Raw genomic sequence first — 6392 nt, 5'->3', positions numbered from 1 at the left:
GCTTTTAAATTCTATTCTTAGCACCAAGACATATGCTTTTGATTTGCATTTGATAAATGCCTATTGAATGAGTGAATGGATGGATGGATGGATGAACTGACTGAGTCTACATGATAGCATATGCAGTGAAACCAGCATTTGAGAAATACCTGTTGAGTGAGTGAATGAATGAATGAATGGATGGATGGATGGATGGATGGATGGATGGACAGATTCTACATGATGACATATGCAGTGGGACCAGATGATGACATTTCTTTCTTTGTCTCTCTGTCTCTTTCTTTGTCCTCTTCCATCCCCAGAATGTCTGTCTGTCTTCCTCCTGCTGTTCCTCCTTCCTACATTCAGGGTCTTGCTGTATAGCATAGACTGGCCTCAAACTTATGATCCTGGTGCTTTAGCTTCTAAACTGTTGATCCTTCTAAAAACAAATGTTTTAAAATTTGTGATAAAATGTGTACTATAAAAATTTACCATTTTATTTACTGTAGATGCCCAGTTTGGTGATAGTAAATATATTTTCATAGTCATGTAACCATCACCACATCCATGGCACAGAGCATTGTTTTTGTTGTGTTCTCAGTACTGGTGGCCTTGCACATATTAGGCAAGGGCCTTGCCCTGAGCTGCAACTCATCTCTCTGCTAGAACATTGTTAATCTTGCAAAATTGAAACTCCGTATCTCATTTCTCCTTTCCACAGTAGGTTAATGCCTAAATTTCCTCCAACAAACATTTATTATTATAATGTCATAGGGCCATTTCCATTTTGGGAACAGACTAATGAGGTATTTATATTCATTTTAGAAAACTATAATTGAGAAAAGACTGTGTTCTTATCCCTTGAACAGATTACATACGAAACTGTCCAGCTTTAGAAATGATTCATTAATGTGTTCCTCTGGGAGCTTGAATATTCAGCACCAGCTGTTTTCCCCATTGATATTCGAATTTAATATTTTACTTTGAGAAATTAAATACCAAATGAATAGTAAATATTTAAGTAATCATGGTAGCCTTTTAGTTTGTTAACAGTTTCTTTTACCCAGAGTTTGTTTAATTGCAGTCCTATTACAATTAGCTGATACGCTCATACACACAAAGGAAGAGGCAAAGTGGCGTGACTTGAGAGGAGGCAAGCTGTCAGGTGCTTTACAGACAATATCAAGTGGCCTCCATTTCATCAGCCGCCATTCCCTTTGCACTGTACTCCAGGCTGACTGTCACTAGCCTAGAATGCACATTTCACATTTCTTAGAACGACTGCTAATTTACTTCCCGGTCTTTCATCCCAATAGTTAAGTCTTTATTCACTCAACCTGTCCTGGAGTTGACAGCGATAATCACTTTCTTCTTATCAAAAACCCTTTTTCTTCCAGAGCATTGTCTTTTTTTCCCCTTTTGATGATGTCCATTCTAGCAGGTGCGAGGTGGTTTTGATTTGTTCATTGAACATTTTAGATATGCTTCTTTAGAGAAATATCTGTCGAGGTCTGCTACGCATTTTTTGTTTTTTCTTTCCAGACACAGGTTTCGCTGTGTGGCCCTGGCTCTCCTGGAACTCACTCTGTAGACCAGGCTGGCCCTGAACTCACAGAGATCTGCCTTTGCCTCCCAAGTGCTGGGATTAAACGTGTGCATCACCACCACTCAGCCTGCTACCCATTTTTACATCAAGTTATCTGTGTTTTTTTTTTTTGCTACTTAGTTTTTTTTAGAATTCTTTATATATTCTGAATATTAATTTATTATCAACTATTTAATCATAGGTTGTGTCTTCATTCTTTTGATTTTTTCCTGTATATAAGGGTTTTCAGTTTGATAAAGAAAACACGGTACATATATAAAATAGAACACTATTTAACTACATAAAACATGACATGCTGTCATTTGGGACACATGGATGGATAAACCTAGAGGACACTATGTGAAGTGAAATTAAAGAAATTAAAAATATAGGACTCTGATACGTTCTATTTAATGGGATTTTCATCAGAAAAAAATATGCTGCATTGATAGTTGTGTTTATTGCATTTCCCAGTGTATTCTTCACAGGAGAGAAACTCAATTTATTTAGATATTGAAACGCTCCTAATAAAAATTCCAACTCTCCCTTTTTTAAGAATAAAATTAACTTAATTAAAATGGCATAAAAAGTCCCTCCCACGCCCTCAGCTGAATAGGCTGAGTTCCTTTGGAACACACCACAGAATGAGATTCTGGTTACTCTAGCTGCGTTTGCTCCTCAGTCCTTTCGTTTACCCACGGCCATACCTGGCAGATCCACCCCCTCCTGGGCCAGGAACGGGCTACCACTGGCGTCATGCCCTAGCCATACCCAGCACTGACCCTGGAGCAGAAGAAGGAGTTGACTGACATCGCTCATAGAATTGTGGCTCCAGGTAAGGGCATCCTGGTTGCAGATGAGTCCACCGGAAGCATTGCCAAGCGGCTGCAGTCCTTTGGCACTGAGAACATCAAAGAAAACAGGCACTTCCACCGCCTGCTGCTGCTGACTGCTGATGACCGTGTGAATCCCTGCACTGGGGTTGTGATTCTCTTCCATGAAACATTGTACCAGAAGGCAGTTGATGGACGTCCCTCCCCCCAAGTTATCAAGTCCAAAGGTGGTGTTGTGGGCATTAGGGTAGATAAAGGTGTGGTGCTCCTGCTGGAACCAATGGCGAGACCACCACCCAAGGGCTGGATGGGCTGTCTGAAAGCTGTGCCCAGTATAAGAAGGATGGAGCTGACTTTGCTAAGAGGTGTTGTGCGCTAAAGATTGGGGAAACATACTCCCTCAGCCCTTGCCATCATGGAAAATGCCAATGTCCTGGTCCGTTACGCCAGCATCTGCCAGCAGAATGGCATTGCACCCATTGTGGAGCCTGAAATCCTCCCTGTTGGGGACCATGACTTAAAAGCGCCGTCATTATGTAACTGAGAAGGTACTGAAAGGACCAAGCAGACGCCATAACAGGCTGTCAGTCTTCTCTCAGAGATCAGGCCTCAATTTCAGTTTCTTGAGACTTAAGCAAGCAGTTTCTGGGAGGGCTATGACTTAGTCCTTGCAGTAGCTCCCTTTCTGCACGTACTCTGACTGCTCAAGGTTCAGCCAGTTGTTTAGTGTCTGGGACCCCTCACCAACTTAGAGCTACATGCATGGCTCAATGTGAACGTGTGAGGCCAGCCACCCTCCATGGCAGCTCAAGGACAGAGCCTGGGACTTGTCCAGTCTTGCCCCCAGATGAAAACTGCAACCTCCAACCAGTAAATTAAAAGGTTACACACGCTCACCCAATCATATGATGCCAAGGCTTGTACCACCCTTCTTGCGGTTTTTCCTTTTAAAAACCCCTCACCCTGAGAACTCAGGGCCATCTCCTCCACCTGTTATATCGGATGTTGGACACGGACCAAGGCCAGGCTTGCTTGTTATCAATAAATCCCTGTGTTTTTTGCATCAGATATCAGCTCTGTGGTGGTCTTGCTCAGGGGTCTCATGATGTGGCCACAACAGTACCGGTTGCTGTCTACAAGGCTCTGAGTGACCACCATATATATCTGGAAGGCACATTGCTGAAGCCCAACATGGTCACCCCAGGCTATGCCTGTACCCAGAAATTTTCCAATGAGGAGATTGCCATGGCAACTGTCACAGCTCTTCATCGCACAGTGCCCCCTGCTGTCCCTGGGTTCACTTTCCTGTCTGGAGGGCAGAGTGAGGAAGAGGCTGTCTGCCAACCTCAATGCTATCAACAAATGTCTGCTGCTGAAGCCATGGGTCTTGACTTTCTCTTATGACTGAGCCCTGCAGGCCTCTGCTCTGAAGGATTGGGGCAGGAAGAAGGAGAATCTGAAGGCTGTCCAGGAGGAGTACATCAAGTGAGCCCTGGCCAACAGCCTTGCTTGTCAAGGAAAGTATACCCCAAGTGGTCAGTCTGCAGTCACAGCCAGTGAATCTCTCTTCATCTCTAACCATGCCTACTAAGGAGAGGTGATCTAAGGCTGCCCCATCGACACTCCAGGCCCCCTGCCTACCCACTTGCTATTGAAGAGGGGGCCTTCATGCGCTTTCCCATCATTCTTATGCTGCCCTGGTGACTGGTGTGTGGTGTTGTCTGTGAATGCTAACTCTGCCATCCCTTCCAGCCCACTGCCAATAAACAACCATTTAAGGGGGGAAAGAAATAAAAAATAGTGTTCCAGCTGGTCAGTAGTGGCTCACGCCTTTAATCCCAGGCAGAGGCAGGCGAATCTCTGTGAGTTTGAGGCCAGCCTGGTCTACAGAGTGAGTTCTAGCCAGAGCTGTTACATAGAGAAACCCTATCTCAAAAAACAACAAAAAAGTGTTCCATGAAGAGGTACTTAATATGCATGGTTATTATATATAAATTAAAAACAAAAAATAGGGGACTGGAGAGATGGTTCTGCAGTTGAGCACTGGCTGCTGTTCCAGAGGACCCAGGTTTGATTCCCAGCACCCACGTGGCGGCTCACAACTGTTTCTAACTCCAGTTCTAGGGAATCTGATGCCTTCTTCTGGCCTCTGAGGGCACCAGGTATGCAAGTGGTGCACAGAATACATGTACACAAAACACCCATACACATTAAATAAAAATTAAATTGTAAGATTTTTTTTTTTTTTGTTTTTCGTTTTTCGAGACAGGGTTTCTCTGTGTAGCTTTGCGCCTTTCCTGGAGCTCACTTGGTAGCCCAGGCTGGCCTCGAACTCACAGAGATCCGCCTGGCTCTGCCTCCCGAGTGCTGGGATTAAAGGCGTGTGCCACCACCGCCCGGCAAATTGTAAGATTTTTTTAAAGTGCCAATTTCAACTTGTAAGCCAAACAACTCCTTTCCAGTGAGACAGTCGTTGTATGTGGGTATCTGACACATATTCCATGCATGCCTCTTGTTTTGTCACATGGAAAATAATTTGTAAACATGCTCAGTGATTGAAATTTGATAAAAATTGATTTTGCCATTTCAGCAAGGTCTCACTTCCTCTGAAAGTGTGGAGTGATGATTGCAGTAAATACCAATATATTTAGTACCACTGCCCGAGTTTATGCAAAGTTTGCTTTGCTTTGCTTTATTAGGTTTATTTATTTATTTTGCATGCGTGTGTGTGCGTGCGTGCGTGTGTGTGTGTGTGTGTGTGTGTGTGTGTGTGTGTGTGTACATGGCAGCATGCATGTGAAGGTCAGAGTGGAACCTGTAGGAGCTGGTTCTCTTTTTCCACAATGTGGGTCTCAAGGATGGAACTCAGGTTGTCATGTTTAGTGTCAAGTGCCTTTACCTACTGAGCCATCTCTCCATGGCCTAAATCTATCTATTTAATGGTTTTTCGAGGATTTTTCTTCTCTGAGTATCCCTGGCTGTCCTGGAATGCACTCTGTAGACCAAGCTGGTCTTGAACTCAGAGATCCTTCTGCTTCTGCCTTGTGAGTGATGGGATTAAAGATGTGCATCACCACATCCAGCCCCTAAATTTTATTTTGAACTTTATTTTTTCTATTTTTTCTTTTAAGTTTTTTTTTCTTTTTTGAGAAAGGGTTTCTCTCTGGAACCTAGGCTAGCCTTGAACTATCTATGTAGCACAGGCTGACCTTGAACACTTGAATGCCTCAGCTTCCCAAGTGCTGGAATTACAGATCTGTGCCACCATGCACAGCTCTACTCTTACTTTGTACCATTTGGTCAAAATGTCCACATAGTGGAAAAGGCAAATAAGTATTAGTATCATTATGAAATTTGCATGATAAAAGCACCATTACAATCAGCGTTTTAACAAAATGGACAGTTATAGTACTCCCTAGACTGAGGCAAGAAGATCTTGAGTTTGAAGTCAGCTGGGGGATAGATAGTAAACACCATCCTTTTTTTTTTTTTTTTTTTTTTTTAGTGCAAGCAATAGCAACACTGAAACAAACAAACAAACCCAAAAGAAAAGAAAATCAGGAAGCAAATATGTATAGTTTGCATGACGGATAAAAGGTTAGAATTCTGACCATGTAAACAACACTTCAGACGGATGGAAAAAGGTTCCAAAAACCAAATGAAAAATGGAGAGATTCATGAAAAAACATGCCATACTGTCTGTAAATGGCCATTAACCTTTCCACGTTGCATATAATGTGAAAAATCCAACTTTAAATTGTGACAATACATTCTTTTGGGAAAATCATGATTATTTAAATAAATAGTTGATTTCATATACCAGGAGAAGGAAAAACTTTTTTAATTAATTAATTAATTAATTTTACAGCCTGGCCACAGTTTCTGCTCCCTCCTCTCCTTGAAGTCTCTCTCCCACCATTCTCTATTCCCACCCTCCAAGAAGGGAAAACTTTTAAAAATGTTTAGATTTATTTTTATCTATGTGTTTCTGT

General features: G+C 42.5%; 1 pseudogene; it reads left to right on the top strand.

The window, feature by feature from the left end:
- The first annotated feature begins 2299 nt into the window (after positions 1-2299).
- On the top strand, positions 2300-4076 carry LOC114705435 (annotated as a pseudogene).
- The last annotated feature ends 2316 nt before the right edge of the window (positions 4077-6392 follow it).

This window comes from Peromyscus leucopus, chromosome X (assembly GCF_004664715.2).
Source record: "Peromyscus leucopus breed LL Stock chromosome X, UCI_PerLeu_2.1, whole genome shotgun sequence".
In the NCBI taxonomy this organism is placed as follows: domain Eukaryota; kingdom Metazoa; phylum Chordata; class Mammalia; order Rodentia; family Cricetidae; genus Peromyscus; species Peromyscus leucopus.
This window is presented reverse-complemented; position numbering and strand designations above follow the sequence as displayed.